This window comes from Mustela erminea, chromosome 2 (assembly GCF_009829155.1).
Source record: "Mustela erminea isolate mMusErm1 chromosome 2, mMusErm1.Pri, whole genome shotgun sequence".
NCBI lineage: Eukaryota > Metazoa > Chordata > Mammalia > Carnivora > Mustelidae > Mustela > Mustela erminea.
In genome coordinates this window covers 89,694,420-89,709,697 of record NC_045615.1, presented here as the reverse complement: position 1 = coordinate 89,709,697, position 15,278 = coordinate 89,694,420, and the positions used below count along the sequence as shown (strand labels likewise).

Here is a 15,278-nt window from a genome sequence, read left to right as displayed (position 1 = left end):
TGTCTTTTGACAGAGGCATTTAGCCCATTAACATTCAGGGTAACTATTGAGAGATATGAATTTAGTGCCATTGTATTGCCTGTAAGGTGACTGTTACTGTATATGGTCTCTGTTCCTTTCTGATCTACCACTTGTAGGCTCTCTCTTTGCTTAGAGGACCCCTTTCAATATTTCCTGTAGAGCTGGTTTGGTATTTGCAAATTCTTTCAGTTTTTGTTTGTCCTGGAAGCTTTTAATCTCTCCTTCTATTTTCAATGATAGCCTAGCTGGATATAGTATTCTTGGCTGCATGTTTTTCTCGTTTAGTGCTCTGAAAATATCATGCCAGCTCTTTCTGGCCTGCCAGGTCTCTGTGGATAAGTCAGCTGCCAATCTAATATTTTTACCATTGTATGTTACAGACTTCTTTTCCCGGGCTGCTTTCAGGATTTTCTCTTTGTCACTGAGACTTGTAAATTTTACTATTAGGTGACGGGGTGTGGGCCTATTCCTATTGATTTTGAGGGGCGTTCTCTGAACCTCCTGAATTTTGATGCTCGTTCCCTTTGCCATATTGGGGAAATTCTCCCCAATAATTCTCTCCAGTATACCTTCTGCTCCCCTCTCTCTTTCTTCTTCTTCTGGAATCCCAATTATTCTAATGTTGTTTCGTCTTATGGTGTCACTTATCTCTCGAATTCTCCCCTCGTGGTCCAGTAGCTGTTTGTCCCTCTTTTGCTCAGCTTCTTTATTCTTTGTCATTTGGTCTTCTATATCACTAACTCTTTCTTCTGCCTCATTTATCCTAGCAGTGAGAGCCTCCATTTTTGATTGCACCTCATTAATAGCTTTTTTGATTTCAACTTGGTTAGATTTTAGTTCTTTTATTTCTCCAGAAAGGGCTTTTATATCTCTCGAGAGGGTTTCTCTAATATCTTCCATGCCTTTTTCGAGCCCGGCTAGAACCTTGAGAATTGTCATTCTGAACTCTAGATCTGACATATTACCAATGTCTGTATTGATTAGGTCCCTAGCCTTCGGTACTGCCTCTTGTTCTTTTTTTTGTGTTGAATTTTTCCGTCTTGTCATTTTGTCCAGATAAGAGTATATGAATGGGCAAGTAAAATACTAAAAGGGTGGCAACAACCCCAGGAAAAAATGCTTTAACCAAATTAGAAGAGATCCAAAATCGTGAGGGGGAAGAAAGGGGATAAAAAGAGGTTCAAAAAGGAAGAAAGAAAAAAAAAAAGAAAAAGAAAAAAGAAAATAAAAGAATTAAAAAAAAAAAAAGAAAACACCTAAGAAAAATGTAAAAAAGAAAAAATATATATATTAGATAAACTAGTAAAAAATCGTTAAAAAAGAAAAAGGTAACAGTTAAAAAAAAAAAAAAAATTACCCGAAGGCGAGAAAAAAAAAAAAATGAAAAAGAAAAAAATTAAATTAACTGCAAGACTAAAAAAAAATCACAGGGAAAAAGCCATGAGTTCCGTGCTTGGCTTTCTCCTCCTCCGAATTCTGCTGCTGTCCTTGGTATTGAAACGGCACTCCTTGGTAGGTGAACTTGGTCTCGGCTGGATTTCTTGTTGATCTTCTAGGGGAGGGGCCTGTTGTAGTGATTCTCAAGTGTCTTTGCCCCAGGCGGAATTACACCGCCCTTACCCGGGGCCAGGGTGAGTAATCCGCTCGGGTTTGCTTTCAGGAGCTTTTATTCCCTGAGCGCTTTCCGTAGAGTTCCGGAGGACGGGAATACAAATGGCGGCCTTCTGGTCTCTGGCCCGGAGGAGCCGAGAGCCCGGGGCCCCACTCCTCAGTGCGCCCTCAGAGAACAGCGCCCAGTTACTCCCTTCTGCCTGACCTCCGGCCGCGCTCTGAGCTCACCGAGCCTGCGACCAGTTCAAGGTAACACCGAGCTGTGAGCTTACTGTCGGCTCTGTCTCTGTAGCCGGCTTTCCCGTTCCAATACCCGCAAGGTCTGCGACACTCAGACACCCCTGCTCCTTCTGTGACCCTGCGGGACCTAAGGCCACGCTGAACCCGCGTGGGCTTCGCCCCGGTTTAGCCTCTGGAGCGATGTCCCTCAGCGGAACAGACTTTTAAAAGTCCTGATTTTGTGCACCGTTGCTCCGCCGCTTGCCGGGAGCCGGCCCCTCCCCCCGGGGTCTATCTTCCCGTCGCTTTGGATTCACTTCTCCGCCGGTCCTATCTTTCAGAAAGTGGTTGTTTTTCTGTTTCCAGAATTGCTGTTCTTCTTCTCTTCGATCTGCCGATGGATTTTCAGGTGTTTGCAATCTTTAGATAAGCTATCTAGCTGATCTCCGGCTAGCTGAAGCAGTCTCAGCCTGCTACTTCTCCGCCATCTTGACTCCTCCCTCAAGAAGAGTTATTTTTAAACTGAAGTATTTATTTAGGTGTGCCTGGGTGACTCAGTCAGTTTTTATTTTATTTTTTATTTTAATTTATTTTTTTAATTGACAGAAAACACAAGCACAATAAAAACTTGTTTTTTTTTAATTTATTTATTTGTCAGACAGAGTAAGTGCAGCAGGGGGATTAGCAGGTAGAGGGAGAGGGAGAAGGAGGCTCCCTGCTGAACAGGAAGCCCAATGTGGGGGTCGATCCCAGGACCCTGGGATAATGACCAGAGCTGAAGGCAGACATTTAACATACTGAGTCCCCCAGGTGCCCTGACGTGGGAGTCTAGATTTAGCATACTGGCTCATGCACAAGAGAATGGTAAATAATCTGCTTGTTTGGCTAATTATTATCTGGACTCAAAAGTGGCCTAGAAATAATGAGATATCCTGGCTTGTGCTATATTAAGTTGAGACTCAGGAATGAAGGAATGTTTCAAGAAGACTTATACTCAATCTGATAGGTTACTCCTAACCAAACTCTTTGCGAGGGCCTGGAAAATACACTCTTTATCAAATCATTAATAAATTAATTACTGAATGAATGAGTAAGCATCTGCATTTTGACAAACTAGGAAGAGGGTTTGCGATTTAGGAAAGATATTAGTGTGGGGGATACTAAAATGGGATTCGGTTCCACGATACCAGTGAGAATATCACCAACCCAAAGTGACAGAGGACAGGGTAATTATTAATAATCAAAAAGAAAGTGGGCACAATAACCTAATAACATGGAATTATATGCAAAGTGTTTTGACCAGCAGGGATCTGTGGTGAGATTTAAAAAAAAAAAAATCCTTTCAGTTCATTTGACGACAGTTAAGCTAACAGTTACAGTCTCTACTGAAAAGAAAATAAATTTTAAGAATAGTGATAATGTCAGACAAGATCACTCCATTACCATGCTAAAGCAAGAGAAACATGAAACCATACCTCCATCATATCTGAACATGTACAACTGCAACTACATCATGCAGCCACAAAATAACCAAATACCCCCTTTCATCTAACAGAATTGACTATTGTTTTCTTTTCTTTTTTTTTTTTTTTCCCAATGAAAACACTTATTCTGCTCTGGTTCTTCCTACTCCATAGACAAAAATGATTAAAATAACCAGTCAATAATTGTCTTGCCCCTTAATCTATTCTTACCAAGATGTTTCCCGTTTCCTCTGGTTCACTCTCCTTTACTGCAATGAGGTGATAATTCAAATTGATGTAATTGTAGACATGTTCCTGGTGGCCTTTGGTCCCAGGACTTTCTCCGGTAGTGTTTCCAACAGGATTCAGCTGGTGTGCTTAACATGACCAGCAAGGTTTCTCAACCTAACAACAGTGAACAACTGATAATACTCGAAGATAATTAAGCAAATTTTACTGAATTAGTATGTCTGAGCATATTACATAGAAGAACTTTAAGGAACTGTACTGCATGTTTTTCCTATTAAAATAGATTGGATATTAATCCAGTCTTGCAAATGGCAAAAGGGCAAGTCAGTGGAATTAATCATAGTCTTGAGACAGTCTTTAGGGAAGCCTGTGATATGGATGTTTTCAGAGCTCTACCCACTCTTTTGTCAATGGCTTAATACCAGAAATTGCAGGTCTGGGATGTAAACAAATGATAGGTAGACAGAATGCTTCACTATGTGAATTTCAGAATTTGTCTAAATGGTATTAAAAGACTTTAGATTTTAAAAAAAGTTTTTAAATTCAGCTCAAAATAAAATAATGGCCTTAAAAATAGAGCAGCTTAATAAATCCCCTCCCTTATATGGCAACAGTAACAACAACAGTAAAAAACAATATTTTTTTCCACAAGAAAAAATATTGTTGCTGACAATTATTAGTAAAAGGGCCAGTGAAAATTTATTTGATGTGTCTTTGCTGGGTAGAAAAAAATAATAGAAACCCTTAATCCTGAGGGACTATAAATGCATTCTAAGCAGGACTGTAGTACCTAATGTCCATTGATTCTCCTGAAACAAGGAATGATTGTCCTACCATTCTCTGTACCACTTCCTTGAGTCATAAGAATACTTCAGGTGGTAGACATTTAAAGTGCTTATAAGCACTTAAAAAACCTATAATTGTGCCTATAAGGTACTTAAAAAATCCTTAAAAAACCTGTAATTGTGACTCTTGGCTCTCTCACTAGTCAATATGTGTTCCTTTTCTGTGATACCACTCAGAAAACTTAATAGGAAGAAAACTTATATGGAAATATAACAGTGAAGTCAAAGCTCTTCACAGATTCTTTCTAGAAATACAGAAGGACTCTCCATACATGAGTCATTTGTACTTCATCTGGACGCAAACACAAAGGATTGGGCCTATCGTGGAAGATTTCATAAGAAAAGAAACATAATTTTTCTATTAGATTTTTAATACTCCCATATGAACTGTCAAAAAGCTTTGCAGTGGGATGCCTGGGTGGTTCAGTTGGTTAAGGGTCTGCTTTTGGCTCAGGTCATGATCCTGGAGTCCTGGGGTCGAGTTCCACATTGGTCTCTCTGCTCAGCAGGGAGTCTGCTTCGCTTCTTGCTCTGCCCGCTGCTCTTTCTCTCTCTCTTTCTCTCTGACAAATAAAGAAATAAAATGCTAAAAAAAAAAAAAAAGCTTTGCAGATTTTGGAGTTATAAATAAGCTTGAGAGCTTTCACTTTCTGTTAAGCCTAAGACAAATACAATACTCTCTTTAGAAGTTCTTGTGGCCGCCTATTTTGGGTGGACTGGTAGACTTTTATTTGCCTTGGTTTTCTCTTAGATCCACATGATCAGCATTTGCTCACTTTCCCATAGAAGAATCAACAATATTCTTAGACTGAAATGCCCACAGCATTTCCTGAAGCTCCACCATTTTATTCTATTAAATCTTTAATTAAGACATAAGGATTTAACATCTCTTCTACTCGTCTTTAATACAATGAATAAATAGCCAATTGCTATTCTTAAAAAACAAACATGTTCCATAACTATTTCTTTTGTTAAATGACTTACCTCAGAAAGGAAGGGAAGACTCAAAAAAGAAACAGAAATTCTGCTAGAAAAAAAAATATTATTTGAAATCTAGTATATTCTAAAAAGAAATATAGTAACACAGAATCCTAAGAGATTACAATGTGTTCCAAATTTTCCAAGGTCAATGACCAAAAATTAATTTTGTAGATGTCTAAGATTGCTGAGCATTGCAGATTCTGAGTGATATTTTTTTCTGAGGTCACATCATCTTTATGTAATATAATCTAATTTCCTGTTCATGAAACAACTCTAGGAAAATAATCATGAGCAAGCCTTTTGTTACTTACAGAATGCCTTATAACTAGTGGCATATGTAAGATATTTGATGTCTAAATGGCTGGGGGTGGGGGAACAGCCTTAACTTCTAAAACAAAGTTGTTTTTAAGCAATAATTGTGAAATACTTAAGATAATGCACAGAAAAAATTGCGGATAGTGATAATCTTCTTATGCATGGATTTATTACATAATAATGCCAGTAAAGATGATGTAAAAATAAATATGGACAAAAGGAAAATTATTTTTACAAGGAAAATAGTCATAATTACATTTTTCTTTTTTGGAAGGGGTGGAAAACATAACTGTACAATGGTCTGTTGCAGTAATGCATAGCAACAGTACAGTTTTTTTTTTTTATTTTATAACTTAACCTCTAATAACTTTGCTAACGGAGTTTTCAAAATTAGTTTTATTTTCGAAGCCACGTTCAATGGACAATATAACCAGAGTAATCAATCCATATTTCCTCAAAATTGATTGACAAAAAGGATTTCATAAATTTTATTTCTCAAAGATAACTTTCATATAAAGCAACAGGTACAAAAATAGGAAAAGTCTCAAACATGAGAATAAGTTTGTGTTTCTAAAAATTTCATTTGACAATAAATTCCTAAAATGGTAATATTCGCCATGTTTATGTTTCTTCGGGGCTACTTCTAACAGATTTTAAATACCTACCTTTTAAATTGAAAATTTTCTACTAACATAGGTTCACCAAAAAATTTATAAATGTATATTTATTAGGTTAAAAACTTGCAAAGAGGGGCACCTGGGTGGCTTAGTGGGTTAAAGCCTCTGCCTTTGGCTCAGGTCATGGCCCTAGGTTCCTGGGATGGAGCCCCACATCTGGATCCCAGCTCTGCCTGCTTTCTCCTCTCTCTCTCTCTGCCTGCTTATCTGTCTACTTGTGATCTCTGTCAAATAAATAAAATCTTTAAATAAATTTTCCAAAGTTTTTTTTAATTCTATAAAAATAAGATTAAATGCTGGATTAGAGTGAACTTTGACATTCATTTGATTAATTGCTTTAGAACAAGCATTCAGTGCTGAATGTAATTAACTGAGGCATTCAAATACTGACAGTTGCTTTTTTTTTCTGAAAATATAAGACCATTGATTCTGGTTTTTTTATCTAAGTAAATTGTCCTTTCCTTACATGTTATTGTTTTATAGCTGATGGTACTTTGGGCAATTTCTACACATCAGTATTCAATAAGCTATATAAAATTTGTGTTTCACTGGGCATTATTCAATATTAAGTCTGGTCATTGAAGGATACTTGTGTCTGACTCACCTCATCTAAAATTTCATGTCAGAAAAATATCTCAGAAGTAAAATAATTACACATAGTAGAGACCACAACTAGAGCTAATCCTCTTATGTCTGCATTTTAAAATGCATCAAATGATACTTCTAACACTGAGTTGTTCAAAACATGCCTTATCATGAGCATAGCTTTATACTTAGCATTATATCTTGTCTAGAAAAATATTTTTACAGGTATTCCTACATTTTGCATCATTTTTCATTGATGAGGTAAAACTGAAAAGTACAATCCCCTGCCAGAGTTAAAGGAAAGTCACAAAAGAAGAAAACTTCAAAAGAGTTAATTCCTCAAAATAATGAACATGCAATTATTACTTATCTTGGATCTACTATGTAGAACAGGACTATGAGGTACTACATAGATTGGAATTATTTGAATTAACTTTTATGTAGAATATAATCTGATGAATTGGAAGTAATAAGATTAACTAATTTGAGTTTTTCATATGTAATATATATATTTATAATATAGTTTTAAATATACACATATAAAGACATATATTTATATGCATATCCACATATTATCACTAAACATACAAATATATCTTTACATGTATAAATTACATATGATATATGTCTATACCTAGAAATATATATCTTTGCCAAAACAACAACAATTATTTAGATTTAGAGTAAAAAATAAGTTTCTTTTTCCCAGGATGTATATCACTGATGTTAGAATTAGTGGTTTATTTCCTCTGAAACACAAATGCTATCATGTACCGTATCATATATAGTATATCATATACATTTCATATGATAAATGGATTCATCTATAGATTCAATGCCATCCCTATAAAAATTCCAATAGTAGTTTTCATAGAAATGGGAAAAAATAATATAATTCAAATGGAACCACAACAGACCACAAATAGACAATGCAATCTTAAGAAAGAAGGCTAGAGACATCATTCTTCCTAAATTCAAACTTTGCTACAAAGATATAATAATCAAAACAGTATATCAGCACAAAAACTGACACAAAGACCAATGAAACTGACAGCTAGAAATTAACATGCATATATAATCAAATAATATATTACAAGGGATATAAGAATACTCGATGGGGAAAGAATGGTCTCAATAAATGGTGTTAAAATAACTGGATAGTCACAGGCAAAGTAATATGACCCCATCTTATACTGCTCATAAAAACTAACATGAAATGAATTAAGGACTAAGATGTAATACCTAAAAACTGTAAAACTAAGGATAACAAACGAACTAAAAACAAAGGAAAAAAACTCCTTGACATTGGTCTTGATGATGAGTTTTTAAATATGACACAGAGGGGCGCCTGGGTGGCTCAGTCATTAAGCATCTGCCTTTGGCTCAGGTCATGATTCCAGGATCCTGCGGTGGAGCCCCACATCGAACTCCTGCTCAGCAGGGAGTCTGCTTCTCCCTTTCCCAGTCCCCCTGCTGTGTACCCTCTCTTGCTGTCTCTCTGTCAAATAAATAAATAATATTTTTTAAAAAATAATAAATAAAAATAAATATGACACTGAAAGCACAAGCAACCAAAGCAAAAATAAACAAGTGGAACTATATCCCTAAAAATCTTCTGCATAGCAAAAGAAACCATCAACAAATTAAAAGGCAGCCTACAGAATGTGAGAAAATATTTGCAAATCATATATATGATGAGGCAAATATCCAAAATATGTAAAAAATTTATATAAATCAATAGTGAACGAAACATATATTCTGATTTTAAAATGGGCAAAGGCCCCAAATAGACATTTTCCAGAAGAAACAAGTAAATAAAAAAGGTGCTCACTATCATTAATCATCAGAAACATGTAAATTAAAACCATAATGAGATATCACCACACATCTGTTAAAATGGGTTTCTCAAAAAATGAAGAGATGAAAAATGCTGGATTGGATGTGGAGAAAGGGAACCCTTATACACTATTGCTGTCTTTCCATTATGAAAAACACTTATGGAGTTTTCTCCAAAAAAGTGAAAAAAAACCTACCATTTGATCCAACAAACACACTTTTGGCATCTATCTGAAGGAAATGAAATCACTATCTCATAGAAATATCTGCACGCTCATGTTCATTATACAATATGTTAATCACAATATGAAACATATGACAACATAAATGCCCATCAGTGGATGAATGGATATAGAAAATGTGATACACACACACACACACACACACACACACACACACACACAGAGGAATATTTTTCCCCTATTAAAAAAAAATGCTGCCAATTACAACAACAAGGTTGGAACTTGAGAAAATTATGCCAAGTCAAGTCAGAGTAAGAAAGACAAATATTGTATGATCTCATTTATACACAGAACCTAAAAAGCTGAAATATATAGAAACTGAGTAGATTGGTTGTTGTTACCATGGGTTGGGGGATGGGATAAATAGAGAAATGTTGGTCAAAGGGTATAAACTTATGAACGGGATAACTTCTAGGTGACCATGTTAACAATGCTGTATTTTATATTTGAAAGTTGCTAAGAAAGTAAATCTTAAATATTGTCATCACAGAAATGACAAATGGTAATTATGTGACACAAAAGAGGTATTAAATAATCTTATTGTTGTAAACATTTCACAGCACACACACACATCAAATCATCAAATTGTGCCTCTTAGATTTACACAATTTTATGTCAATAATATCTCAATAAAGCTGGGAAAAAAGATTCTTGGATCAAGAAGATGTGGGACAAAACAACTTAATTTTCTAAGTCAATTTGTTATTTCCTGGGGCGCCTGGGTGGCTCAGTGGGTTAAAGTCTCTGTCTTTGGCTCAGGTCATGATCCCAGGGTCCTGGGATCAAGCCCCGCACTGGGCTCTCTGCTCAGCAGGGAGCCTTATTCCCCCTCTCTCTCTGCCTGCCTCTCTGCCTACTTGTGATCTCTCTCTGTCAAATAAATAAATAAAATCTTTTAAAAAATTTGTTATTTTCTTTTGATTTATTATGTATTACAGTTATAATTGTATTTTGGCACCTCTGTGATCATTTGGCCTCTGACATATCATCACCATATTACTCTTCATCTCATCTGGCTTTCTTCTGTCACCTAAAAAAAGCAAAACTTATCTTTTTCTCAGACTGTAGTTTCTGCTCTAAATATAACTGATGCCCAAATTTGTCATTTTCCATGTGATTCTGATGACACAACTTAATAGCTATTCCTTTCACCACTTTGAAGGTATATTTTTAACATGTTTCTTATGATATATAAATTGCCCTATCATTGTCAACCTCGGCCTCAACCTTCAGTCTTAACTGGTTTTCACCTATACTCCCAGTTAAAAAAGAAACAAACAAAAAAACCTTTCCCTGAAATAATATTTGAATTGTCAACAGAGAAAAGTGCACCAGGGATAACAAATTTTGGGGCTATCATTCTTACTGTAGCCAGTTCGCTCTTTTCAGAGAATTTCTAGTCTGATTTGTGAATGCTATTTATATACACTCAGAAAGTAACCCTGCTTTCAGATACCAGTAGCTGACTTGATCTCATAGTAATAAATATCATGTCCCTAGTCTGTCTGTGCCCACTAGGATATCATATATCTAAGTAGGATACAGTATACATGTATGCACCATATACTTACCTAAAATGGGGTGAAGTTAGATGGTGCCAGACATCAGACTGGGGTACCAATGTCCCATGCCAAAAGCCAATGTCATTGCCCCAAGGTCTTCAGTCTCCTGAAAGGGGGCACATTAGGTATGCACAGTTCACTTTCTCAAGTGGTCCTGTCCCTGCAGAGCCTTTGGGACCGAAGTCTCCTGCACAATGACTGGGGTCTCTGGTGGCATTTTGACTCTGAGTGTTGTGTGGACACAGAAAAGATTGGGCTTTGCTTAACAGGTGGTATGAACCAGTCTTCTTAAGGAGAAATTTGGGAAGAGGTACTTTGTTTGCTTCACAGCCAGGTGATTCTTATCCCAGGATTCTCCTATTTGCTCTCACAGAGCTCCTCAGATCGCACAAGGTCTGACTTCTAGATCTGACTTCCTGGGGCACGTGGGTGGCTCATTTGGTGGAGCTTACATTCTTAATTTCAGCTGAGGACATGATCTCAGGGTCGTGAGAGTGAGAACCATGTGGCATTTTGTGCTGGGTATAGAGCCTGCTTAAGATTCTCTCTCTTCCTATTCCCCCCAACCAGCTCCCATGTGCTCTCCATCTCTCTCTCTACAAAGAAAAACAAAAACAAAAACAAACAAACAAACAAACAAAACCCCACTAGCTCACATCCTATAATTCCGTCTTCCAACAGAGGTATCTTGTGATTCTTCTAATGTAGTTTTTACTGCTGCAGCAAAATAATAAACCTAACTGTGATTGACTAGTTGTGTTCTTTTTGGTCTTTGGTCTTTGGCCCTGACCTTTATTAATGTCAATCACTAAATGAAGATGAGGTCCTTAAAAACATAACAGATGGGTATCGTGATAAAGTGGTACTAAAACAAATATGGGGGGAAATATCTAGATTTAGTTAACAGAAACCTAACTCACCACATATTCACTTCCCAAAATCAAACTGGTTTACAAAGGTATATTCCAATGGAGCTGGTTCTCTCTGAAGTAAAGGTCAGCAATTTGACCCCTGCTGCATATATTATATCTCTCTGGACTAATCTGTGGCTATTTACCTGGGTATGCTTTCAAAAGGAAAAAGAAATAGCTATACATAGTATACAGAGCACTTTCTATCACAGGGATAGCAAGGATCTTCCCCATCCCCACCTCTATAATACACGTAGAGCACCTTCTGTCACAAGAAGGCAATGATACTCCTCACCAATCCCTTCACCTTAAGAGAAAGATGTCTCACACAAAAATATTTCAAGTCCTGTCCACATGACTTTTGCTAGAAGGTCTTATCCATTGTCAGAATTTTCTGTTAAACATCATTTCTGATGAAGGGACAGATTGTCCGACAAAGAGCACAGACAAAGAGTCACACCCACAGAATATTTTTACCATGTGCTCAGTAATCCAAAAGCAGCTGGTTTGACAGAATTATGTTATAACCCACAGAATGCTCAGTTTCAATGCCAGCTGGCAGACAACTCCCTACAGGATTGAAGTGCTTTCCTAAATAATTCAGTTTATAACATAATCAGTAGCCATATATGGTACTGTTTCTTCCATAGCCAGAAACATAGATCCACAAAGGGATGTAGGGGGGAAATGGCCCTTTTACTAGGATATCAAATAACCCACTAGACTCCATGAGATTGAAAGTTCTATTGTGTAAAGGAGAAATGTTACAGTTTCTTCTGTACTGTGGAATATGACAATGATTTCACTCATCTAGAAGCTGAGAAATTTCTCTGGCTATTATAGGTTCCTTATGTCACTGAACCTATGAATATAGAAGAGGATTGTTAAATTGAGTGTTGGCTGATTCGTCCTGATTCAAAGTAAAAAATGAGTTGCTCTGCTCTATACTCGTACCAAGCTGATACAGACTGAACCTGGAGGCTTCACTAAGGCACTTCTTACAATCTCTTGTCCAGTAGTTTTTTCCAATGAAAATGTACTGAGACTATGCAAAGACAATGCTAATGAGGACTCAGATCATCAAGTAGTTTGAGTCCTTTAGCCAGGTAAAAAGCCACATGTATCCCAGGTATTGATAGAGGGTAAAGAACCTGGAATGTGGGGCGCCTGGGTGGCTCAGTGGATTAAAGCCCCTGCCTTCAGTTCAGGTCATGATCCCAGGATCCTGAGATAGAGCCCTGCATCGGTATCTCTGCTCAGGAGGGAGCCTGTTTTCCCCCCGCCCCTGCCTGCCTCTCTGCCTACTTATGATCTCTGTCTGTCAAATAAATAAATAAAATAGTAAAACAAAAACAAAAACAAAAACCTGGAACGTTTGGTAGAAAAGCCATAAATATCAGTTAAAGCCTCATAATCAGTTATAGTAGCCATGTTTTATGTAACTTTATTCATTTCCCCACTTTTTTATTTACTACTTGATATGAAGAACATCAATGGTGAATAATGTTTGGTTTTACTTGAGAATTCAATGCAACACTCCACAGGATATGGTAGCTAGTGGGAATTTTTTTTTATTATTTATTTATTTTTTATTTTATTCTCCGTGCTCCTCGGATACAAAATTTTCAACCAAATAAACAAACAAAAACCCAAAAACCAGAATTGAAAAAGATATTTTGTTTGCCTCTATAAAGTCATTCTTTATTGTTCTATGCACTCTTACTATATTCCACATTCTCTAATATATTCTTTCTTTGGCTGCTCTTGTTCTAAAACTGAAAGGTTCACTCTTATTAGCCACATGGATAGATTACTTCTCAGTTCATGACTTAGCTTCAGCAACAGAAGACACTGGCAGGCAGGACATCTATAGAATGGGAAAAGAGTTACATGTATTTTATTCTCTAACTTCTCTTATATCAGATCCCTTGGTGTTGACTGAGTTCTATAGTGGTTCTCTCCATATTTCCTACCACCCTTTCTTTCTTTCTTTCCCACCAATTTTCCCTCCTTCACTATCTCTACCAATCCCTCTTTCCAGTTTTTCTTTCCTAGCCCATTAAGTCTTAGAAGTGGAAATAACTCCCTATTGTTACTATCTCTTGGTACTACATTATCCCTTGCTTCTTTTTAAAACTCTTTCCCAAACCTTTGTAAATACTTTGATTGCCCTTAAATTATTTCATTTTCTTTTCCTCCCCACTATTCCAAAATTTCTGAAATTTTCAAACATAGTTTAAATTTCTTTGTTCTGGTTTATTATTTTGTTTTGCATTAGAGGATATTATCTCTTTTTTAAGAATATCCAACATTTAACATTTAAATTCACATTTTTATGTTCAACTAATATTTACTGAGAATCTATCCCATGCAAGAAATTGCTCTAGGCATTACAAATACAACAAAACATACAAAGAACCTATTCCTAAGGGGCTTGTATTCTAGTAAGAAGAGACATACTACAAATACATAATCAAATAAATATAGCATTTACTTAATCTCACTGATATTTTTATCTAATATCATTTAACTCAACATATAAAAGTCATTATGCATTAATCAAAACCTATTGAATATACAACATAAAGAGTGAACTTTAAAGTAAATTATGGACTTCAGTTAATCTTGTACCAATATCAGTTCATCAGCTTTAACAAATATACCACAATAATGGAAAGAGAAACTAGAGGGGCAGGGAGAGAGCACATATGGAGACTCTCTATTTTCCCTTAATTTTTTAAAACACAAACTGCATTAAAAAATGAAGTCTATTCCTCTTTTCTGGCTGGAACCATGGAGGGTGCAGAAGAGAAGAAAAAGAAGATTCCTGTTGTGCTAGAAACCCTTAAAGAGAAGTGAAGAAATTTCAGAGTTGAAGATCAAGCATCTGAGGAAGAGGTTTGCTCAAAAGATGCTTTGAAAGGCAAGGAAACTTATCTATGAAAAAGTTAAGCATTACCACAAAGAATATAGGCAGATGTACTGAAATTTGAATGGCGAGGATGGCAAGAAAAGCTGGCAACTTCTACATATCTGTGGAACCCAAATTGACATTTGTCATCAGGATCAGAGGTATCAATGGTGTGACCCCAAAGGGTCGAAAGGTGTTGCAGCCTCTTCACCTTTGCCAAATCTTCAATGGCTCCTTTGTTAAGCTCAACAAGGCTTCAGTTAACATATTAAGGATTGTGGAACCATATATAGCATGGGGATACCCAAACCTGAAGTTGGTGAATGAATTGATCTACAAGCATAGTTATAGCAAAATCAACAGGAAGCAAATTGCCCTGACAGATAACACATTGATTGCCTGATCTCTTGGTAAATATGGCATCATCTTCATGGAGGATCTGATTCATGAGATCTATACTGTTGGAAAACATTTCAAAGAGGCAAATGACTTTTTATGGCCCTTCAAATTATCTTCTCCACGAGGGGCAATGAAAAAAAAAAGACCGTTTTGTGGAGGGTGGAGATGCTGGCAACAACAGGGGAGACTAGATCAATAGGCTTATTCAAAGGATAAACTAAGGTATCTATATGATTATTTTTGTAATCTTGTCAGTTAATAAAGGACTACTCTCAAATGGGGGGGAAGTATATTTGTTAAGAAAACCTGTATTGGAACTACTGCTTTCTATTTCCCGTATATTTTTTCCATCTTCGATTTTTATTGTTATAAAAATTATTTCACACTTAGGAATTTTATCCAACAATGAATAACAAAATGACAGTGTCCTAAGAAAACAATTATTCCACTT

The 15,278-nt window shown here is 36.4% G+C and overlaps 1 pseudogene; it reads left to right on the top strand.

Annotated features, from left to right (window-relative positions):
- Positions 1–12,778: 12,778 nt before the first annotated feature.
- On the top strand, positions 12,779–15,048 carry LOC116583492 (annotated as a pseudogene).
- The last annotated feature ends 230 nt before the right edge of the window (positions 15,049–15,278 follow it).